The sequence below is a fragment of the Eulemur rufifrons genome, chromosome 15 (assembly GCF_041146395.1).
Source record: "Eulemur rufifrons isolate Redbay chromosome 15, OSU_ERuf_1, whole genome shotgun sequence".
Classification (NCBI taxonomy): domain Eukaryota; kingdom Metazoa; phylum Chordata; class Mammalia; order Primates; family Lemuridae; genus Eulemur; species Eulemur rufifrons.
In genome coordinates, this window is record NC_090997.1 from 25,008,761 (window position 1) to 25,034,525 (window position 25,765).

At 36.0% G+C, this 25,765-nt stretch overlaps 1 pseudogene; it reads right to left on the reverse strand.

Annotated features, from left to right (window-relative positions):
- LOC138395946 (uncharacterized) overlaps positions 1 to 25,765 on the reverse strand; it is a 51,743-nt pseudogene that overhangs the window by 13,477 nt on the left and 12,501 nt on the right.

Here is a 25,765-nt window from a genome sequence, read left to right on the forward strand (position 1 = left end):
ATAAGCAAGAACTTGGCAGCTGTGAACCTCTGAGAATAAGGATGAACTATTTCCCAGGGTTCTCAACAGTACATTATAAGACCTGTTCATGGAGGCCACTGTTCTTTGATGGGGGTTTGGAATCAGCTTTGGTTAAGTGTATATGTATAGGGAGATACTAAGAAAGCACTGTACTTTTGTTTGCCTTAGTCTTCGTCTATCTTTTCAAGTTGTTTTTTGTCTCCAAGAAACTAATCTCCTAAGGGAAACTGAGGCAACAACTGTATTTTGAAATCATGTTAGTGTCCACCAATGCCCTTGAGAGTCCAAGCAGTCCTATGGAATTTCATTCTAAGCATATCACACCTATGTTGTTTGGATGAAGGAGCAAAGTATTTCTGAGGATTCTGTGCATTTTTGAGATGTATAGAGCAAATGTGGGAGCAGTGAAAAAGGAGACAGAGTGAGTATGCACAGGAGGAGGCAAGACCCCATGAATGACACCTAATCTTCTTCCTTCTGATATACAAATGGACACAAAGTAAGTGACTGTAGCAATGGGTAGACAAGTAGATGAAGTTAGAATTCTCTGAGCTCCCTGAATGATATGAACTAGAAAGACTAAACCAGGATTAGAGAAAATACGGAACATACAAAGAAAAGAAGTTCTCTGAAATATTAACAAAATAATTGACTGCTGTAAGCGGTTTAATTCAATGACTTGAAATTGGTGTCCTGCCAATTAGGTGCTAATTGGAGGAGTTTAAACTCTGGGAATTTATACAATAAAAAATTATGTTTTCCCTTCACAATTTTAGACTCCATATCAAGCTCACAGGAAACAATTTTTGTTCAACTGGTAAGTCAACAGCATTTATTGAGCATTCATTGAACACAGAACAATGTATTCTTCACCACATTTTGTCTGAAAAACTGAATGTGAAAGTTTCTAAGAAGAGACACGGGTTCAAGTTTAGTAACATCAGGAGCCTCGTTAGACACCAACCTCACTGATTCTGTGGTTCAGCTTTGAGGTTCCAAAGATTGTGTCAGAATGAGACTCCTTTGAATTTTTTGTTCCTTGAGCTTCCTTTCTTGAAGCTGTTAACCTAAAATAATCATAAGGGCCATAATCTAGATTAAAGAGCATTTATTCAAATGCAACGTTTGAGAACAGCCACTTAGAAAGCCCAGATTCCAAAGAATGGAACTCAGTGTTCTGAAGTGTAGAAGTTTGGGATTGTGTATGTAGAAAAAGTTTAGGGAAGCTTAACAGAATTTCAACATCTTTCTGTATAAAACTTAATGCATAGTTACAACAACCTGATTAGTTGAAGTGATCTTTTTCTTTGGGGAAACAACATATTTAATATTCCACACTGAAGATGTAACAGTCATGGGGTCTTGGATGCCATCTGGTCCAAGTTAGGTATGGGACAAAAAAAGAGGCAGTTAATTTATAATGAAGATCAGTGATTGGAAAGGGAGCAGGTCTGATCTCTGGTCTCTCCCAGTCATTTATAGAGCAAGAACAATGAGGATGAGAGTTAATCTATAATCTAAGAAGCAGAAGTTGGATACATATTATGTGACTCAGTCTCCAAAGTTTAACTTCCCCTTGGCATAATAAATTTAGAGGGTCCTGAATTTTTTTCTTTTACAAAGCTAAGTGATAAATCATATCAAACTGAAGCAGCTGCATTTTATCGTTGGTTTCTTCTCTTCAACAAGCTCCACAGGAGGTTAGTTTTAATGTGGATAAACTGTATCAGATACAGATCATGCTTATAATCAGATGTTGGGATTCAGAGCAGAACTGTTTTAGCAAACAATACTTTTTCTGTCAGGAAATACATGACTTTTCTAAAAAGCTTTAGTTGGTCAGTTCAAATTTCCCCTCTCTCCCTCTCCAGTCAGTCCTCCTTCTATTTCTCCCCTCCCATCTTTGCTTCCCACCTACCCCTGTGCTGTAGATTAGAACCCGTATTCTCTGGGGAGAGGGTGTTTATCACTTCTGATGAGTATCTAGCATTACCAAGAGAGTGAGGAGCAGGCACAACAAGAATGATAATGAAGGGGTTTCTAGCATGAAGGAAAAAAAGAGCCAGTACCATGCAATTTTCTTGAGTCATGTACAATTCTGGCTGTTTGATGTTCAAAAGCCACAGTAGAACTGCCTTTAATCTCTACACATGTAGGTTTAGTGGCAGTTCTTAGCAGAACATGAGTTCAAAGGGGAGGAATGCAATACTCAACAACAATAACAAAAACAAAATCGAATGCATGCTTAGAGGGGCTTAGCAGCCCAGAAGTGCTAAATGGATTGTTTTACATAGAGATATAGGTTGGGAGCAGCCCATTAGAGAGAGATCCAAGAGAAGAACTAGAGCATAGGTGGAAACATGCTGTTTCCATGCAGCAAATTTATGGTTTGAAACATTATGGAATGAAACATTACAGAACATTAGAATCACCTTCAGGGATTAACATGGTAAATCTGCTGTGATTCTATGTGTGTCTTAAGGTCTTAGCCATTTTGAACTCCAAATGTAAATATGGTCAGGCATGCTGGAGGTGTGTGTGCTCTGTGTCTGCTTATACATTGGTGTAAGGTGATTCCTTTTTCTACCACCCAGGATTTTGAGATGGAGCTTTGTCTCTACATGAAGACCATAAGCATTCTCGGCTTCCCTATATCCCTCCTCTATTCCAAATTGACAAATCAGCGAGTTGGAAGAATTGGTTAATTGCAGCAGCTGTTGCATTAAATGCTCTTGGGTTAATTTGTTTGGAAACAATTTATAGGGGGATGAGTTATTGCTCTCCATAATAAATTTTCAAATATTCAAATGACATTGTCAGAACAGCTACATTAGCTTGTCTTTAGGAATTAAGAAATAATTTCTTTTCAGTTACCTTGTTCAAGAATGGTTTCTCTTTAGAATGGTTTTAGGGGATGAGGTTTACCACTCAATAAAAATTAATGCCTTTGTGGAATTGCTTATTCTCCCATAGTATAAGTTTAACTATATTACTGTTTTAGAAGTAATGTGAATGTAAAATTAGGTCAGTGTTTTGGGTAGATCCAAAGATTTTCTTTTTTTTTTTTTAACAACTGGAAATTAGTTTTCAGTAACTTTTTCCATTATTGAGTAATCACTAGTTATTTGAGAATAACTAGTCATGTGTGGTTGCTGGCTTGGTCCTGACAGCCACCTATGCTCAGGCCAGGCACAGCCCAGGTGCCTGAAGAAGTATCTCTCTTCTCCAGAGTTAGCCAATAAAGGCATGAGGCATCCATCTCTCAAACTCATAGATGGAAGGAAGAAAAAAAAGCTGCTTTATTTGTAAAACTGCCATTCACTCAATTATAAATTTGAAGATTTTACCTGGACAACTTAACTAGAAATACTCCTTTTCCTTTTTTTTTTTTATTCCCAGCTATGTAGCTTTTCAGTTTAAATCAGATTTATTTTGGTGGCCATTTTTAGAATTTTTCTTAGATATACTACATCAAGATAGGTAACTCTAGCTCATTCAGAAACCCAGACTTCCAATCATAGCACTGGACTTGAGGACAAACTGCGTCAGTTATCAGCCCTGGGACCTAGGGCAAATCACTTCATCTGTCTCTAAGCCTTAGTTTACTCATGGACCAAAGGGAAATTAGAGCTTATTTACCACAGCATCACTATGAAAATTAAAAGCACAATACAAATAAAAGGCATTTTTGTTGTATCCTCTGGGGTTTTCTAGCTCACATAACATGATTTAAAATAAAAGTTGCTACAGCTGTACAAATAATGTGTTTTATACTGATTGATCTCATTCCAGTTTAGGTTTTAATCTATGGAGCATGAATTTCAGATTAGGGCTCTTATAAGTTTTTTTCTATTAAATAAATATAAGAGAAAGGCACACTATAAGGAAATCTAACTACTATTCATTTATTAATTTATCAACTCATTCATTCATTCAACATTTATTATGTTCCTACAATGTGAAAGGTACTTAAAGTATAAAGATGAATATAATAAAGTCTTGCCTTTATATAAAGACTGTCATCAAAGTGAGTAATTGCAATGTGATAGGTATTATAACAGAGTTTATAGCAGAGTAGGTTCTTAAACGAAAAAGATGACAGCTCTGCCTGGGCATGGGAGTGAGGCAGTGAGGGTAGGGGGAGCGCAGAACAGCCTTGTGTAATGGTTCTTGGTCCCTAGCAGCCCTTGGTCTGCTGGGGAGGCAGGTATACAGTTAATTTTAATGAGAAAGATGCTTCAATAACGGTATTTACAGGAAGATAAAGATATGCAAATATGCACAAATATGTGCCTTGAGAACACAAAAGAACGAATGACTATCTGGGGAAGGTGGAAAAGGCTTCACTGTGGGGGGAAAATAGCTCTAAGACTCCTGTCTGGAGGTTTCACTCTCTCCTAAGCTTGTGCCAAACACTTTACGTATACTAGCTCATTCCATTATCACAGATGTTATGGCCTGCTGGTTAAGTGTACCCACTCTGAAAATCCTACAAACCTGGATTTTTATCCTAGTTTCTCATAACTGATTGTATTACTTAAGATATTTAGTCTCTAAGCCTTTTCAACTGTAAAGGAAGGATGAGCATACTGCCTCTTTGAAAAGTTAACATGGGCATTAGTCAGAGTGTATATAAAGCAATTAATCTAGTGTCCAGCACATAGTAAACACTCAATATGTAGTGCATTGTATGGTTGTTCTTGTTAGAGCCATAGTGGCAGTAATAGGCGTAACAGCAGCAGTAAAAGCAGTAGTAGCAGTCCACATACGTGAGGTCAGTAGCATTAGCCTCTTCTTAAATATAAGGGCATCAACTCTCAGGGAGCTTGGTTAAGGAGCTTCCTCAATGCTTGGTGGTGACAGAGCCATGATTATCTCACTCCAAAGCCCAAGTTCTTAAATACTAAAAGAAGCTGTTATAAAGCTTCCTGAAAAAGAAGTAACATGCCGAAAAAAAATGAAGTTGAATACTTCATTTTGAAGTACTTTTTAAAGGTTCAGGCTGCCATACCATGTCAATTGGAGAAAGAATGTACATATTTTAAAGATACTCATCCATGTTGCAAAACAGATCCAAGATAGGAATTTGAAAATTAACACTTTGATGAACACAAGAAGCCTCTTGTTAAATGAGCAAGTTCTTTCAATTTCTCCCTGCTCTGGGGCATGAAGAATTATTTCTAGTTATCTAGTCAGGACTAGTCTGAATCAGATGTAAAAAGCAGTTTGTGTGTACGCATGTATGTGGTTTTCAATGCTCTTAACGAAGATGTTTTTTGAGTCTAAATGTTACAGTTTTATCCCTTTTCCCTTAAATCCAGAGTCCATCGTTTTGGGCATGATATCTCTCAGGCTGTTCTGGAGCAAACATGCCATATTGATGAAGGTATCAATTTCTACCCCAGGCTTAAAAAACACTGTTAGTAACAGTTCCCTCCACCCATAGACTTCCTTGTTCCTCACCTGGGAGCCTGTCTTGTGGAGCAAGTATAGTTTGTGAAAGAGGGGTTTAGGGAGATGGAGTTTTTGTGGGGTGAACCTGGACTTTGTGCCAATAGACCAACATTCAAATTTTGGGCCAGTAACTCCCTTTTCATAACCTCAGTTTCATTATCTAAGAAAAGAAGATAATATTTATCTACTTTACTGGGTTGATACAGTAATCAGCAATAAGTGGAAGTTATTATCATTGCAAATTGTGATATTTACGAATAGGTTTCTCCTCTTCGGTGCCCAGACGGGCTGAGGGAACCAGGAGTTTGATACAAAAACCTGCAATTTTTGAGGTACTCTTAAAAAGCTATTGCTGAATTTTTGGCTTCCTACTTCTTTTCCAAAGAGGACAGCAGCTTGTCAATTCTCTCTTCACCTAGAAACCTTGGGATTTATGGAAGATATAGGTCTGTGACCCAGGTGGCCAACTTTGACCTGCCCTCATTTAAGAGGATCCTGCCAGCTCTTTGCTGGGCTTAGTTTCTGCTTTCTGCATTTCTCTCTCCACTTATAACCAACATGCACAACTGATACCACATTCCACCTGGCATTGAGCATCTCTTATTCGATCATATTTTTCTTTGACTCATCGTTACTGACAGTTGCTCAGAGTAGGGACTGTGTACTGTATTTGTCCTTGTTGTTTATGTTTGCCTCATATCTTGCTTGCTTTCTTATCATTGTACAGTCTCCACTTTATTCCCTCTATGCCACAAGGCCAATGTCATGCTGTAGGATATACTAAACCTCTCCTGGGAGCCAGCATGAGCTGCTGTGATCAGTGTTGTGAACGCATATGTTGGGGAAAAAAGTATCCCTTTCACTGTGGAACACTTGGAAATCCACAGGAAAATGATATTGCATGTGTAAAAAACTGGAAAATGGACCTCAGAACAGTGATTTTACTTTAAGATGTGTCTGTAGGAAGGTAAACCAAAAACAAATGCATTCTAATGGTTGATTTTATCTCAATAACTCACATTGTCATGGAGCAAACACCAATATTCTTAGGAATACCTCAGCATTGCCTGGGGCTGATCTAGTCGATGCAGCATCACTCTCAGGTGCTAAAAAATGCATTGATTGCTTTGGGTGAGGAGGGAGTTGTCCCTTCTTAACTGCCTTGTGTAGAGTTCATATGTGTGAATGGCATATATGAACACACACACAATCACTCATGCATAAATGTATTTGTTGAATTTTGTACAAGAAAATACTACCCCAGCTAAGAAATACAAAGATAAATGTGACAGTAAATTCCTCTCAAGAACATTAGGTAGAGTTTAGTTTGAGAGATATTTTATTATCTACACAGTGTAAGAAGTGATGCACCACAAAAAAAGTAGATATAAAATGCTACAAGATTTCACAGATCATTTCCATATGACAGTATCATGTCTAAAACTTAAGGGCTTAAAAACAACAGCTATTTATTTGCTCACAATTCTGCAGTTTGTGCAGGGCTAGACAGGGAAGGCTTGTCTCTGCTTCAAATGGTGTTGACTGGGGTTGCTTGATTGGGACTGGAGGATCCAAGATGTCTTCACCCACACGCCTGGTGTCTTACCTAGGGAGTCTGGGTTGGCTGGGCCTTTCTCTCTTGTCCCTCATAGTCTCTTACCCTCCCGAGCCTCTCTCTTGCCTCATGGTCTCTCTATCAAGGCAATAAGAATTCTTTACATGGTTGCTGGATTCAAAGAATGTGAAAGTAGAAGCTGCAGGCCAAGTAAGGCCTAGGCCCAGACCTGACAAAGAGAAACTTCTGTCACATTCTATTGATTAAAGCAAGGCACAAGAGTGAGCCATATTCAAAAGGGGGGAAATAGCATATGTATACAGTTGTGGGAAGAATTGTTGGTGTCTGTCTTTGCAAATAATCTACTACATTGGCCTTGATAACATTTGTAGAATTGGGGCATGTGGAAATGTGAAGAAAGAATATTTTGGCTTAGAAGTAGGAAAGTATATGAAAGACAATTGCTGAATTTTTGGTGCCAAGACTGAAGGTTGATTGAAGTTAGACTCTGGAGACTGGTCTATAGCTGAAGATTCTCTCGATGTTCCTCATGAAAATTCATGCACAACCTCCTCATGCCCATTCCTGGTACCTATTTGCCTCATATCTGACTATATCTGGTCATCACAGAACTGGAGGTGTTTGAAAGCAGAAAAAAGAAAAGACAATTTAGAGGCAGTATAGTATTGTCTCACTGGTAAGAGAATGATGCAAGCCAGTATCATCCTCCAAATCAGCATATAACCTGATAATTTATAGGGCATCACAGAAGGGTAGTTTGGCCTATGGAGGAACACTTCTACAACAGTGGTATCAGCACATAGCCCAGTATGCTCACTTGACAAATGCTCTCTATAGGACTAAAGTTTATAATAAAATGTGTTATGTAGTAGGACAGTACTCCATTAAACAAAACATAAGACAGGTAAGAGGAAATTAGAATAATTTTATAAATATCTAGAAATTTGTTGTCAATAGCCTAATGTCTGTTTGAAAATAATTCAGTAACATTTCTGTTCCTCCTGTTTCAACAAAGAAAGGATCAGAGTTGTACAATCCATAGGCTTGCTGGGATCTTCTTGAGAGCTCATCTGTATTTGCAAAATGTTCAACTTTGTTGTTTTGTGTTGTGTTTTGAAATAAAATATTTATTTATTTATTTATTTCAGCATATTATGGGGGTCCAAATGTTTAGGTTACATATATTGCCTTTGCCCCACCCAAGGCAGAGCTTCAAGTGTGTTCATCCCCGAGATGGTGCACACTGCAATCATTGTGTACATACTCATCCACTCCTCCCCCCTACCCTCTCCCACCTGCCAGACACCTGATGAATGTTACTACTAGGTGTGCACATAACTGTTGATCAGTTAATGCCAATTTGATGGTGAGTACACGTGGTGCTTGTTTTTCCATTCTTGTGATACTTCACTTAGTAGAATGGGTTCCAGCTCTATCCAGAATAATACAAGAGGTGCTAGATCACCATTGCTTTTTGTGTTTGAGTAGTATTCCATGGTATACGTATACCACATTTATTAATCCACTCATGTATTGATGGGCACTTGGGTTGTTTCCACATCTTTGCAATTGTGAATTGTGCTGCTATAAACATTCGAATGCAGAGATGTCTTTTTAATAGAATGTCTTTTTTTCCTTTGGGTAGATGCCCAGTAATGGTATTGCTGGATCAAATTGTAGTTCCACTTGTAGCTCTTTGAGGTATCTCCATATTACTTTCCACAGAGGTTGTACTAGTTTGCAGTCCCACCAGCAGTATATGAATGTTCCTATCTCTCTGCATCCATGCCAACATTTATTGTTTTGGGACTTTTTGATAAAAGCCATTCTCACTGGAGTTATGTGATAGCTCATTATGGTTTTGATTTGTATTTCCCAGATGATTAGAGATGTTGAGCATTTTTTCACATGTTTGTTGGCCATTAGTCTGTCTTCTTTTGAGAAGTTTCTGTTCCTGTCTTTTGCCCACTTTTTAATGGGATTGTTTGACTTTTTCTTGCTGATTTTCCTGATTTCTAGATAGATTCTAGTTATCAGCCCTTTATTGGGTGTGTAGTGTGCAAATATATTCTCCCATTCTGTAGGTTGTCTGTATGCTCTTGTGATAGTTTCCTTGGCTGTGCAGAAGCTTTTTTTTTTTTTTTTTTTTGATATGCAGCAATAAATATTTATTTACTTCATAGTCTATAGAATGAGGTATTCTGAAGTGGGCTCAGCTGATCTCACCTGGGCTTCCTCTTATATTAGCTCGTCTAGGCAGTTCTGCTGAACTTGGTTGGTGTGCAGAAGCTTTTTAATTTGATCAGGTCCCATTTATTTATTTTTATTGTTGCTGTGATTGCCTTTGGGATCTTCTTCATAAATTTTTCCATAGACCAATGTCCATGAGAGTTTTTCCAACATTTTCTTTTAGAATTCTTATGGTTTCATGCCTTAGGTTTAAGTCTGTTATCCAGCGTGAGTTGATTTTTGTGAGATATGAGAAGTGCAGATCCTGTTTCAGTCTTCTACATGTGGCTATCCAATTTTCCCAGCACCATTTATTGAATAAGGATTATTTTCCCCAGTGTATGTTTTTGTCTACTTTGTCAAAGATTAGATGGCTCTATGAGGATGGTTTTATATCTGGGTTCTCAGTTCTGTTCCATTGGTCTATGTCCTTGTTCTTGTGCCAGTGCCACCTTCCAGGAAACTCCACTTATTCTAGTATCTGGAAGCTCCCATGTTTCTATTCTTAATTAACTTTTTGTCAATGGAAAAATAATGTATTTACCCTGTCAAAAACTCAAACATAATAAGTGACATACTGTGAAAACAAATCTCAGTCCAAGACCTTTAAACCCTATTCAGAAGCAATCCCTACCCATTTCTCCTGAATCCTTCAAATAGAGAATCTATGTGTGGCTAAAAAGATATTAGGTTAGTGTAAAAGTAAATGTGGTTTTGGACCGTGAATTTTAAATCATTATAACTAGGCTGAAACACATTTTTATTAATCAAAATAGGAACCATTACAATCAACACATTTTTGCCAACAAAAAATAAGTTTGTTTATTCCTGTAGCATAAAAATCTGTGCTTTGGGATTTGACAGTTCTTGGAAAGCATTTTCTGCATCCTGCTGGTTGTGGAAGTGTTTTCCCTGCAAAAAGTTGTCAAGATGCTTGAAGAAGTGGTAGTCAGTTGGTGAGAGGTCAGGTGAATATGGCAGATGGGGCAAAACTCTGTAGCCCAGTTGTCAAGAATTGGGCCCTTTCTGTTGACCAATACTGGCTGCAGGCATTGTAGTTTTTGATGCGTCTCATCCATTTGCTCAGAATCCTTCTCAGATGTAGTGGTTTCATTGGAATTCAGAAAGCTGTAGTTGATCAGACCAGCAGCAGACCACCAAACAGTGACCATGACCTTTTATGGCGCAAGTTTGGCTTTGGGAAGTGCTTTGGAGCTTTGTCCTGGTCCAACCCCTGAGCTTGTCACAGTTGGTTGTCATATAAAAATCCACTTTTCATCACACATCACAATCCACTCCAGAAATGGTTCATTGTTGTTTACAAGAAGAGAAGACAACATTTCAAAATGACGATTTTTTTTTTTTTTTTTGATTTTTGGTCAGCTCATGAGGCACCCACTTATTGAACTTTCTAATTTGCTTCAAATACCAAACGACTGTAGAATGGTCGCGGTTGAGTTCTTTGGAAATTCTTGTGTAGTTTTAGGAGGATCAGCTTTGATGATTGCTCTCAGTTGGTCTCTGTCAACTTCTGATGGCCAGCCACTGTGCTTCTCATCTTCAAGGTTCTCGTCTCCTTTGTAAAACTTCTTGAACCACCACTGCACTGTATGTTCGTTAGCAGTTCCTGAGCCAATGCATTGTTGGTGTTGCAAGTTTTCTCTGTTGCTTTATGACCCGAGTAAGAAAATCTCTCAAATTTGCTTTTTGTCCAACATCATTTCCATAGTCTAAAATAAATATAAAATAAACAGCAAGTAATAAGTCATTAGCAAAAAAAGTAAGGTGAGAAATGTGCATTAAAATGATGTATAACATAACCACATTTAAGAATGTGTTCCAATATCAAATGGCAAATTTCAACAATGCTAAAACTGCAATTACTTTTATACCAACCTAATAGCTATATATATGTCCACATATATGTCTATACGTATACATATCTATATGTATAAATATGCATATGTGTCTATACATATACATATGATAGCATACACTATAGATTGTTCTGCCTATTGCTTTTTTCATTTAATAATATACTGTTATTGTTTTGGAGATTGCATAGTATCAGAACTTTCAGTCACAATTGCCTTTTTAAACAGAGAAAAGTAACTACTTATGATAATTTCTGTAATGACCATGAAAACTCTTTGCTATGAATCTAACAAGGATTAAATACACATTTGTACAGAAGGAAGAAATACCAGAATAACCCATTGTAGCTCCACATATAGACAACTGGAGTGCAAAGAGATGAAAATGACCAAGCAAAGATGAAACATAAGCAGTGTTTAGCTGTCGAGGCCAAATATACTCAGGAGTTCACAGATGTTTACTGTTGATAAAAAGTTTTTATGGTATTACCATTAGAGACAATTGAAAATTTACAAATCCCACTGTCATCATAAAGAGAAATGGAAATGCTGAAGAGAGGACAGGCACATTGCAATGATTTCTCTGATTCACCTTCTCATGGAGTCCTTGCCTCCTTGGGCTACCTTTTCTATTCCTTTCTGTCCTTTAACTTGCACAAGTGAATAAGCTACATGGAGACAATGCAGAGAAGAGATACAAAGACCTTTATGGGGACAAATGAACCTTTCAAGTATTTGATTTTCTTAGAAACACTGGATTCCAATGGCTATCAGTTAAAATTTGCTTTTAATTTTAAAATTTTTTGCATAGATCCTTGATTATGCAATATCACTATATTGGCCAAATGTTTAAATAACTTTCCAAACCTGAAATATTTTCAAATTATGAAAACTACCAGGGTGGTTTTAACTGATTTCTTCTACACAACTGGTCTTGCACACTAGAAACTTAGAACTAGTAAGAGAAATACGACACATTCACGAATAAGAGTAATATTAATATAATACAAATGCTGTAGGAATCATAGGTTAAATAGGTAACTAAGGGTTCACAGGAAGGGCTATTTTCTTTTAGAAGCAGGGAAAGAAGACTTCATGGAAAAAAAATAAATTGGAGATGGATTTTAAGGTTGTGGTAGGATTTTTACAGGTGAAATAAGTTTGAGGGAAAAATACTACTTACCACACAGATATAAAGATACAAGCAGAAGTGTGAAAGAAAGAAGTAAATAAAACAATAATAATATCAATAGTAATAATTATAACTTATAAAGTACCTATGATGTGCCAGAAATTAAGCTGAGGCTTTATATGTACTATCTTTTAAACCTACTATGTATAGTAGGAGTACTGTTATCCTTGTTTTATTGAAGTATAAAAAATAGAGGCTCAGCAAGTTTTAATAATTTGAGAGAAGTCCAAATAGCTACAGTATAGAAAATCCAGAATTTGTGTTTATATCTGTCTGACTCTAAAGTTTGTGATATTTTCAGGATGTCCATGCTATACAGGCCAAGTAAAGAAAGTTCCAAGAGCAGAGAGTGTTAACCCATGTTCAATGTTACTGAGAGGTTGAATAAGAGGGCTGAAATGTTCTAGCCAGAACAATCAGGCAAGAGAAAGAAATAAAGGGCATGCAACTTGGAAAAGGAAGTAAAATTATCTTGTTTCCTGATAATATGATCTTATACCTAGAAAACCCTAAAGGCTCCTCCAAAAGAATCCTATATTGGATAAATGAATTCAGCTAAGACTCAGGTTATAAAATCAATGTACAAAAAATAATACCACTTCTATATGCCAACAATGACCAAGCTGAGAACCAAAGCAAGAACTCAATTCCATTTACAATAGTTGCAAATAAATAAATAAATAAAATACAATACTTAGGAATAAATTTAACCAAGGAGGCAAAAGATCTCTACAAGGAGAACTACAAATCACTGATGACACAAACAAATGAAAAAAAAAAAAAATTCCATGCTCACAGATCAGAGAAATCAATATTGTTAAAATGACCATACTGCCATTTTAAAAAGCAATCTACGGATTCAATGCAATTCCTATCAAAATACCAATGTAATTTTGCACAGAATTAGAAAAAACTAATCGATATGGAACCAAAAAAGAGCCAAATAGCCAAAACAATCCTAAGCAAAAGAACAAAACTGGAGGCATTACATTATCTGACTTTAAATTATACTACGAGGTTATAGTAACCAAAACAGCATAGTACTGGCATAAAAGTAGATGGATAGATCAATGGAACAGAATAGAGAACCCAGAAATAAAACTATATAACTGAAACCACCTGATCTTCCACAAAGCAGACAAAAACATACACTGAGGAAAGGACAAATTATTCACTAAGTGGTGCTGGGAAAATTGGATAGCCATATGCAGAAGAATGAAACTGGCTCTCAATCTCTTAACATATACAAAAATTAACTCAAGATGGACTTAAATGTAAGACCTGAAACCATAAAAATCCCAGAAAAAAACTTAGGAAAAACTCTTGTGGACATTGGCCTAGGCAAAGAATTTATGACTAAGACTCCAAAAGCAAATGCAACAAAACCAAAAGCAGACAAATGATACTTAATTCAACTAAAATGCTTCTGCACAGCAAATGGAATAATCAAAAGTGTAACTAGACAACCTACAGAATGGTAGAAAATATTCACAAACTATGTATCCAACAAAGGACTAACATCCCAGAATCTGCAAGGAACTCAAACAACTCATTGAGAAAAACAACAAACTACCCCATTAAAAAGTGGGCAAGTGACATGAACAGGCATTTTTAGAAAGAAGATATACAACAAACATTTGACAAAATGCTCAACATCACTAATCAGAGAAATGCCAATTAAAACTGCAATGAGATACCATTTTACTCAAATTAGAAAGGCCATTATTAAAATATCAATGAACAATAGGTGTTGGCACAGATGCAGTGAAAAGGGAAAACTTATATACCATATACACTGTTGTTGGGATTGTAAATTAGTACGATCTCTATGGAGATTTCTCAAAGAACTAAAAGTTGATCTACCATTCGATCCTGCAATCTCACTACTGGGTATCTACCCAAAGGAGAAGAAATAATTATATCAAAAAGACACATGCACTCATATATGTATTATAGTGAAACTTACAATCACAAAAATATGAAATCAACATAAACATGTATCAATCAATGAGTAGATAAAGAAAATGTGGTATATATGTGTACCATGGAGTACTACTCAGTGATAAGAAAGAATGAAATAATGTCTTTTGCAGCAACTTAGATGGAACTGGAGGCCATTATCCTAAGTGAAGCAACTTAGGAACAGAAAAATAAATGCCACATGTTCTCACTTATAAATGGGAGCTGAACTATGACTGCACAAGGGCACACAGAGTGGTACAATGGACATTGGAGACTCGAAAGAGGGGAGGATGTGAAGGAGTAAGGGATGAAAATTACCTATGGGATACAATGTACACTATTTGGGGGATGGGTACACCAAGAAGCCAGACTTCACCACTATATAATATATACATGTAACAGAATTCAACTTGTACCCCCTAAATCTATTAAAATTTAAAAAAGGAAAAAAGAACCAAAAATAAAAACAAAACAAAACAAACAAACAAAAAACAAAGAAAGAAGAGTTTAGGGAAGGCAAGTTACAGAAACTCATGGTAGAAAAAACTAGTTAGTAAAGTTTGTTATGTAGATTCCTGTGGTACTATCTCCAGGCCAATCAACTTCTATCTCTACCAGGAGGTAGAGGGAGGAGGAGGGACACCTTTGTAAATGTAAGTCCTGCTTTTAAGCAAATAGAGAACAGGCAAAGAGCTTTTCTTGTATCCACTTCTGGACTGCTTTCAGCTCAAAATAATCCTCATGTAAAAGTGGTATACGTTGGGGTGGCATATTCTGCTGCCCTTCAGCTATCAAGGGAAGCAGGAAAATAAGACAGTGACTGGACCATCATTTGGAGTCAAGGATAAGATTTTTGGTTTTATGTTTTGTTTGTTGATACGCATGATTCAATAGAGAGGGGCGAAAATGATGACATAGAGAGATTGTTGCAGGATCTAAGTCCTCGAGTAGGTGGCACTACTGGGACCCAGTGTGCCAGTGGAAGGGCTGTCTGTAGACAGGAACAGTGAGTGATGTAGCAACAGAAAAAGGAGCAAAAGATATGGGCAGAGACCCAGGCTGACTGGTAGTTTTGGTGCTGAGAAAACAAGAAAGGTCTTCTTTGATTTCTCATTGTCAGAGAAATAGGAAGCAAAGTTACCAATTGAAAAACAGGGGCAAGAGGGTATAATGAAGAATATAGGAGTGAGTTGCACTGAATCTATTGTATTCCTTTTCTTATTCTGAAAATCACAATATGAAGTCTGGGGCTGCTTGCATTATGAAAGAAGCATAGCACCAGAAACAGAGAAAAAGGCTCAAGTAAGCAATCCTGAAATAAGAAAATCCTACAAAAGCCTGGAGATCATTTCTATAGACATAGACCTGAGTAGCCCAAAGGAAATGAGAAACAAATCCCCAAGTATATAAATTATCTTAGAGACCAACAGTTAAGCATCCACAGGGCATCAGGCAGGACTGAAACCTGCTAAACATGGGAGAGTAATAGTAGCATGATTCCCAAGCTTATGTTTCCATGCATGAAACATAGACAAAATTGTACTTGTTGAGTCAGGTGACAAATTCTGTAGCAGCCTTGGAGAAGGGGCAGAGAGGTGAAACAGAACAGTTAGGGGGAATCTAATGATAACTGAGAAAATGTACATTTATCCAAGTGAAGTAATAAAGTAAGGAAATATAGCTATGGAATAAGGATGAGATTTGATAAACTCTAAGATTAAAAGAATTGTGAATACAACTATGTATTTATAATCTGTTCTAGGTGGTATCTTAAAAATATATCGTTAGGTATTTACTTATTTCTTTATTCACTCATATATTTTAAAACTCACATTTTACAAATATGTTGTATAAAATTAGTTTATGTATAACAATCAATTCAAGAAAGGCTACAATGTGCCTGGTGTAAAGAGCTTTACATTAATTAACTTATTTAATGGGAACCACAACTCTATGATATGTAGTTATTATACCCATTTTATAGATGAGAGAACTGCAGCATAGAGGCCTACCAGGATCTCACACTTAGCAATAGGTGGAGCTAGGATATAAACACAGACTGTCTCTAGCTCTTAGCCCTAGGCCATACTGTATTATCTTCTAATTATAGACATTCCTATAGTATGTATATTAAAATAAGAATCCTACATGAAAAGGTAGACATAGGAAATAGGGAGAAATAATTGTACCAGAATACTAATGCAAGGGCCACTAAATAGACCACTGAGTTTTATAGTATTCAGGGTGAAAATAGAAAAGTAATTTTTAAATCTAGATTGAGCGTAACTGCTGCCTGTGGATAAATTACGGTAGGTACCAGTTTGCAATGACACATCGTGGATGTTTGGGGCTAAATTTTGTCCCCTCAGAATTCATACTTTGAAGCCCTAACGCCCAGTACCTAAGACTGTGACTATATTTGGAGTTAGGTCCTTTAAAGATATGATTAGATTTAAATGAGGCTGTTAGGATGGGTCCTTATGTTCTTTTAAGAAGGGGAGATTTGGACACACAGAAAACTGCCAGGAATACACACACAGAGGAAAGAACACAGCAAGAAGGCAGCCATCTGTGAGTCCAGGAGAGAGACCTCGGGAGAAACCAAACTTGCCAACAACTTGATCTTGGACTTTCCGCCTCCAGAACTCTGAAATAAGAAGTTCCTGTTGTTTAAGCAACAAAACTGTGGTATTTTGATATAACAACTGGAGCAAACTAAGACAATGGGGGTTGTAATTTTGGAACAGAGCAGTTTACATGGACCTCAGGGCAGAAGTAGGAATTTTTACCAAGTTTATTGATCAATGGACTGTGAATAAAGAAAGATTTAGGCCATATTATCACCTCTGTAGAACCAGACAACCCCAGCAGCTATCCAAGCACAAAAGTTGAAATCTAATGGTAATTATGTTAACTAATGTTTATGTACTGGCAATTTTCCCCTGCACATTTTGAAGAAATGTGGGGAAAAAAGTGAAAAATGCTTTCACAATAACTGGACAAGCCTTCATTATATGATTTTCTTTGCAAAAAAAAAAAAAAAAAAGACTTTTTCCTCCCATTTCTTATTTTAGCTACATACTTTTGTAAAAGCAGCTTGCAGAAACATATTCTGAAAACTGACATTTTCAGGCAGGTCCAGGAAATGCGTGGGGCACCAAGGCAACCCCCTCTCAGCATGTTGACCTCTGCCTTTCCCTGCTCAAAGTTCTGATCGCAGCGGGAGATTTGAACTCATTATGAAGTAGAATTCGGCTTCCAGAACTGGGTACCATATGTCTTCCTTGGTGATAAGGTTGACATTTGCATCCATTGAAAATACATAAGTCAAGTCATTCTTGTGTTAATGCTCAAGGGAAGAACCTGCTGCTGACTTAAACCCAAGCACTGACAGATAGTAGCCCTGGGAGCCTGCAGGTTTTCACATCAGCACATCTTCCACAAGGTGTAATTGTAAGGCAGTCATGCCTTGGAGTTTTGAAACAGACCATAGACAAAGAGGTAAAAGGAAGTTAGGATTTTTGCTTTCTTTTCTCCTTTTGTCTCTTGCTTATACTGCTCATTAAGTGACTTTCCTCTCTATTCAGTTTCCACTTGCTACTGTTACATAGGCAATGAGTTTCTCTACAGCAAATTTTAATAATCTACTTGTGCTCTTTTTAATTGGATAATGTGAATATCACCTTATATCAGCATAGAGTTGAGAAAAAATGCTTTTATTGAGATTTCGCACTGTTCGCTACATTCTATCATTGATCTATTATGACCTTCAAGTAATATTTTGTGGAGAGATCAGAATAAAAATTAAGTAGAATTAACCATTTGTATTATCCTCTGACTAGTATGATTGTGATAAACTTAAAAAAATTCCAAGATAAAATAATGATCATTAGTTTGCACTTATTTTTTAATTGGTATTTTACATCTTAAATATAATTAAGTTCTTGCTTTGTTATTTATTTGACTTTGGTCAAACCACCTTGTATCACCATCACAATAACTTAATATGTCCATCGTCCTACACACAGTGGAAATAATATTCTTTAATTATTTCATGCTCAGTTATCCATCTTGGATCTTTGGACAAGTATTTCACTCTAAGAGGGGACAGGAAGAGGAAGGAAATTTAATAAAACTCAAATTCATTATTTTTATGTTAATTGGATATTGGAATGCCTAAGACTTTTCTTTTAATCACGGAAGTCACAGGAAAAATTTTAGCCTTTATTTTGTTATTTTGTTGCATTTTTCCAATGCATGTGGCCTGAAGATACTGAAGTACAAAAACGCAAGCAGTGTGGGGTCGTGGCAAAAGCAATGGGCAAGTAAGTTAAGAGGACCTGGCTTCTCATCTTGCTTCTGCCACTGATTTTCTATGTGATCTAAAGCAATTCATAAGGTCTGTTTCATTTTCCACATCTATAAATGGCAGTAATGAGACCTTGTCTATCTACTAAGTTCCTTGTGATTAATTAGGTAATGCATGAGAACACATTTAGAAAATATGTAAAGTATTATTACTATTTTGTGTGTGTGTGTGTGTGTGTGTGTGTGTGTGATACAGGGTCTCAGTGTGTCACCCAGACTGGAGTGCAGTGGCATGATCACAGCCTACTGAAACCTCCAACTCCCAGGCTCAAGTGATCTTCTTGGCTCAGCCTCCCAAGTAGTTAGGACTACAGGTCCAGTCCACCATGCCCAGCTAGTTTTTTTTTTTTTTTTTATCTTTAGTAGAGATGGAATCTTGTTGTGTTGCCCAGGCTGGTCTCAAACTCCTGGGTTCAAGCGATCCTCCCACCTCAGCCTCCCAAACTGCTGGGATTACAAGCATGAGCTACTGTACCTGGCTTATGCCTACTATTAATTGGAGGTTTACCCATTATTTAACTTGACTGGTGAGTTAGCCTAAGCATGAAAAGATTCTTTCATAAGAAGGGATTGATATTGGACTGTACCTAACTTTACTTATCTTTTATTTTAATAATCTTATAGATTATAAAACATATTTACATAGTCTCATTTAATTTTGTGTACATCTTTTAGACTCCATGCTACTGGGCAAGGTATTAGTATAGTAGGTACTTGGTAGATGACTGAATGGATTTTGAATGAATGAGTTACCCAATAAATGCAAAAGTGTTAATATTTAATTTTCAAAAAAGGAAAAGAAAATTAGATATTAAAATATTTTAAAATAAGTGTATGTTACATCATTTGAAATAACCACTGAATGATTCACAGTGATGATGTAAATTGAAAAGAAAAAAAAAATATTTCTGCAAAATTATTTTGCATTTTAATTATTTATTAAAATAATTTTCTTGTCATTTTAAAAATTAGTTTCCCTTGTCAGAAACACCTGAAAGAAACCAGTTTAGCTTGCTTTGTGATACTCCCTGGATGCACAGGGGGAGGGTTATGGGCAACTGTCATGAGCTAAAACCTTGGGAAATCCCACCTATTCTAGCTGCATCAGATCAGGAAAGGCATTGGTGTGAATGGGTAAAACAATAAACATCAACCTGAAACTGAATGATCCTGTCCTGATCAAATCTAAAATTCAAAACTAGAGCCTTCCTTAGTGTAGTGGAAGACTCAGAAGATGCACCTCCCTCCCTCTCCTCTCGCCTCCCTTCCTTCCTCCCTTTCCTTTGTTTTTGCTTTCCTTCAGTTCTTTGACTCCTTTTTATTCCCTGTCTGGGTTTATAAATGATTGTCCTTTCCTGATATTCCACAGCCATTGCCCTTTGCTTTCAGATAAATAATGTCTCTCTACTTTAGAGGAAGAACACAAATGTAGAGACTGGTCTTGTCCACCATTTCCTTTAACCATCTTCTTGCCATTGATATTACTAAGATTTATCAATACTTCACAGGATATTGATTTTAATTCTTTTTGTTTTTTCTTATATTTAGGTTCTTGACTAAGTATAACTAGTATCACCAACCATATAATATTGAGTCATCCAAATAAAACATGAATGGAAGTAGCTATCTGTGTAACAAAAATTGCTTGTCTATTTTTTCGCTGAGAAGTTGACTGGGAAGGTCTAGTTATGTACCTAAAAGCAACTATGCTTTTGATAGATATTTTATTTCAATGGAAAAGATAACTGGAGCTTTGAAAAGTGAAATATTTGATAGTTAAAAAGTATTACAGATAATACTGTAAAGCTCTAACATTTAATGACAAAACATAACAGAACCATGTATCCTGGAGATTTTAGCCCCAGTTTTCAAGGTTCTATTCTATTTTCATCACAAATATAGTATTTAGATTATATTTCTCAATTTTATTTCTATAACATATTATTTATATAATTTTCATTTGAAATTGTGGATTAATATTGCCTGTATAAAAAATTTACTTATAAAGCTTTATAAAAGGTCTATATAATGATACATCACAATAATTGCATTTACATTGAGACTTGTCTAACATTAATGTTTATAGCTGAAAAATAAAATATAATATTTTATCCAAGCCTGGTATCAAAATGTTTTATACATATCAGAATCTATTATTTCAATTGTTTTATTCTGGTTACTCTATGCTACATTTGCTTATCTGAATTTTTATCCATTTCTCCCTCTATATATGTATGAAACAGCTTTCTTATCTACCAATATAGTGTAATCTCAATGTAATGAAATTTTTAATTAACCTCTCATATTTGAAACCATAACTTCAATTTTCCTGCATTGTAAAATAATATATTTTCTCCAAATATAGATATTTCTGGGAATTTAACTCTGTGAAATATGACTATATGTTAAACTTATGACTAAAATACAAATCATTTCCTACCTATTGTGCCTTTGTGCCATGGCATACAAATAAAGAACATAGATTTCTCAAAGCATATGTAAACAACTCAATAAATGTAAAATGTATACTATATATATGTAAATTGATGTATTATGAGGGCTAATACTCTGAAAAGGTATTAAAATTAAAATATGAAAAGTTCGTATGTGTGTCTGCTGCCAAATACCATGCACTACAAACTATTTTTTCTCTGAGACAATTAGGTTTACCCATCTCATTTGTATTTTCTCACCCTATTAATCAAATGTAAATAAAAATTCCCTGAGAGTTAGCAAGACTAAGACTACTAACTCAGATTTTACTTCTTTGTGGCTTTGTGCAAGTAAGTCACTTACATTCTTTTACCATCCTTGGCTGTCCAGCCTCCATACCACCCTCTCCTGGAAGTCCTGCTGTATCCCCCTAATAGCGATGGATCTCTCTTTTTTCTGCATTTTCACTGTACAGTGTGTGACCATAGGATATGCCACATTTTCCTCCTTATGTTTCGATTTAGGTTCATTTCTCTGACGAAATTGTAAATTCTTAGGGGTCAGGGACCGGGCCTTTTCCTGTAGTGTCCCTCAGGATATTTTGGATTAAATATTTAATGACAAATTGTTAAATCTGAAACTTTGAAGAGTCTGGATTATTACCTTAGTTGCAAAATAAAGAATTAGCATGCCACAGAAACTCGAGACCCCTAGATCACAGAAAAAAACTTTTACTAATGGAACATCTTGTTCCAGTCTCCATGTGCCAAATCCTTGCAAGAAATGCAGTGAGAGCCAGATTTGCACGACAGGAGAGGAACCCTGAAATATGAAACTCGGAGCTTATATAGAGTGCTGGCAGGTCTGACCATCTTCCTCTTGGAAGAAAAAAGAGAAACTTTGCTCTGGAATGTTAGTGAATTCTCTCTAGCAAGAGGAGGAGAAGGTCATCAAGTCACTACTCTGAAATGTAAACAAATGGCTCTGAGAGGTACATCTCTGTATCTCTCCAGAGTCTCTATCTGTAGGCTTGCTATTCAATCATCCTTTCACCCAAGTGCCAGTGCTCTTTGCTCAGAATGCTCTGCTCAGGCACAAACACAAAAATATTCATGGGACGTCATCTCCTGACACAGATAAATAGGTGATGTACAATTTACTGTCCAAATTAGGACAACACTTTTGAGAGTAAAAGGGATGCTATTAAAATTTTGTCCAGAACAATATTATAAAAGACAAAGGTAGTCTGAGAAACTGTTTTAGATTAAAAAAAACCAAAAGAGACATGTCACCTAAATACAACATGTAATCTGGATTGGATTCTGAATCTGAAAAATAAATATAAAAATATTGCAATGAAGACACTAATGGGATAATTGGAAAAATTTTAATATGCAGTATATATTAGTCAATATATTATATGTAAGTATAATATAGCAAGGTTAAATTTCCTTTGAATATGATAATTTTATTGAGGACATATAAGGAAATGTTCTTGTTCTTGGGATATACATGCCGAAGTAGTCAAAGTTGAATTGTAATGTTGTCTATAACTTACCCTAAAATGGGTCCGGAAGATAAAAATTTGAGAGAGGAGAAAAAATAAACGTGACTGAATTGGAGAAGTTGGTGAAAATATATGGGTATTCAATATTACTATTCATGCAGCTTTTCTGAAGATTTCAACTTTTTCAGAAGTAAAAGAAACTGAAAAAAGCTTACATTGTGAAAACAGGAGTAGGCTGGGGATGTGCCAGGCAAACTAGGAACTAAGATCACCTTCTTTACAGAGCATATGCTGTGTGCCAAGTCTTGTTCTAGGTTCTGGATACAAAAGGTAAGGCACCTTTTTCTTCTTTTAAAGGAGCTCATCATATAGAGGAAAAAATGGGTTAACAGATGTGAAATTTGTTGTAGAGAAAGTATTTTCATGTCCCTGTGCATTTTGGTCATTCTGAACAAATTTTGCTGAAATTTGAGATCTGTACTAAATGATCAAACTATAGAAAGAAATTTAGAACTGTATAAGTAGGAAGTGAGAGTTCCAGAGAGATTTACCTAACTCCAGAGGTTTGTGTTTATATTATATTTCAAAAGGGGATCAGGTCTGGGACTTGAGAGACATCTCTGTGTTGTAAAGCTAGAAACAGTGGACCTATCTGGCTGGTGGAGAGATTTATTTACATAGTACAGGTTAGAGTTAGAATCCAGGATCCCTCCTCCTATTATATTTTTCAGATTCTCTCACTAGGAGAAGATATCCATACAAGCAGCCGAAATTTATTTTTAACCATTCTTGCTTATGATAAAGGCTGTACACATAGGATATTTGATCTGGCTTTAATTGCATTGTCCCAGGGATAAGAATCGCACCAGCACTATTGGTTGCAAACAAATAGAAATCTGTCTCTGATTATAAAAACCTAGTACATGCATTCAGGACAAAGTCAATGATGATGAATGTTAAAAACCCAACAGAAATATATTAGCAGTTCTGTGTCCTATTAACACAGAGAAGGGAGCTGCTACTGTCCTTCAGGATTTAGTCTGGATCTTGAAGACTTACTAGCATTACAGACAAGAAAGAAAAAGCGTTCCAATAACAGTTCTCAATAAATGTGCATTTGAATTGGAACAAGTGGCATATTTCACTTTTTAAATTTATGAGGTAATACCTGTTCTTGTCTCTCTTCATCTTGAAGGATTGTGTGAAAAGTCCAACATAACGGTAGATATTGCTTAGCAGACATTTAGGGAGACAGCAGGAACCGTAGAGAGCATTCATGAGCTTCAGAGCCAGTCACGTGAGTTTGAGCTCAACTGTAGGAGATTGGACCTGTTAATTCAACTCTGAGTATCAGTTATAACAGCTTAAAAATGAAATATTAATGTTTAAATCAATGAGATGTTGTCAGAAGTAAATGAAATAACCTATGTGAAGTGCTTAATGTAGCACATAGAAATAATCAGTGCTAAATTTTGAGTATTTGTTCTCTTTCCTTCCTTTTAATCCTTCCTTTACCAACTTTGTAAAAGGCCATCACATTACAGGAAAAAGATGTTGAATAATTGTAGGACGTTATTTCTACTATTTACCTGTCTCTGCAAATATTTCATTCTTGAAATTGAGCTTTTTATGCATTGACCTTATGGGGGGAATTGAGTACACATTGTGAACCTGTAAAGAATGATTCTGCTTGAGTGAGTGGAGTTAGGCTTTTGAGAATTCTTAAAAGAATCACAGAAATTGGAAGCATTTTTTTTTTTTATCAGTTATCTACATTCAGGATTGCAAGTGATCTGAGTGTAGTAGCCACATTCTAAAGTGTTTTTAGGTCAAAACAATTAAATTAATAGAGAAAATGCTATTTAATTCATTCATTTACAGATTTATACACGATATTGAAATATATAGGTATTGCAGTGGAAACTTTTCACTTTGAAATTTCTATAGATACACAATGTGAAAAACAAAAGATATGTGGATATTTCCAACTACCTCAGAAGTTTTTTTTTTTTTTTTTTTTTTGCTACAAAGATGATTATAAATTTCTTAGTGGTGGTAAAGTATTATTTGAAACTGAGGCCATCGCAGAGGAGCTGTGAAACCCAGACTTCAGGCATTCCATATTTCCAAAGCTAAGAACTACTGGGCTTTCAGAATGATCTTAGTTGAATCATATTTGGTTTGTTTAGTTAGGAGCTGAAAATCATTCATAATCTGCTGATTACATGGGATAATGTTTGTTTTTTTCTCCCATCGTTGTTTATGACATAACACCCATGGATAGAAAATTCCTCTGGACAGAAAAGAGAGTCATGTGTGCACATTAATGAAAGAATAGAAGGAAGACCACTAAGGGCAGTGATATAATTGTTTTAAATAATTTTTTTATATAAGACCAGGTGAAACAAAAATACATACTATCGCAAATGTATTGACCATGTTTTCTATGCTGTTATTTCAAAGTTTTCTGATGTAGTAAAACAGTCTGATTTTCCATAAATACATTGCATTAGCTGGATTAGCCAGCACCTTCTATTTCTATGTGGGATTATAGTCCAACCAAATGGAGCTTTATATGTGATGTTTGAGTTGCTGTGACTACCAAAACTATTTGAAGGAGTGTTCAGTTCACTTTCCAAAGCAGGAGAACAACAGGTTAATTTAATGTTATGAATAAATGTCAATCATTATCAACCTGATTACCTCAAGTTTTTCTCCTTTTGCTCTGTCTTTCCTCTTCATCTCCCTGTGAGAGACCTCTCACTTAATTGCAACTTAAAGAAATTAAATGGCAGGGGGGGGACTGGAACATTTTAAATTGGTCTTTCCATCAATCCTGGATCTTTTTACTGTGATAGAGCCAAGAAATCTGTTTCTCCTTCTGTTATATCACTAAAAATTTCAGGATGGTAGAAATATTCTGACATTAAATGATTTGACAGAAAGATCCTTAAATATCTAGAGCCGAAGGTTTTCCATTCTGAAGTTGGGATGAGAACATAATCCATCTGCTGGATCCCTCCCTTAAAATATGTATGTCTGAATACTCTTCCTGTAATTACTCCTAAATTTATCTTCCTTGGTAGTTACTTTAAAAGATTTCCTATTGAAAGATTTTTTTTTTCTGTTGCAGTATATAAAAAAAAAAT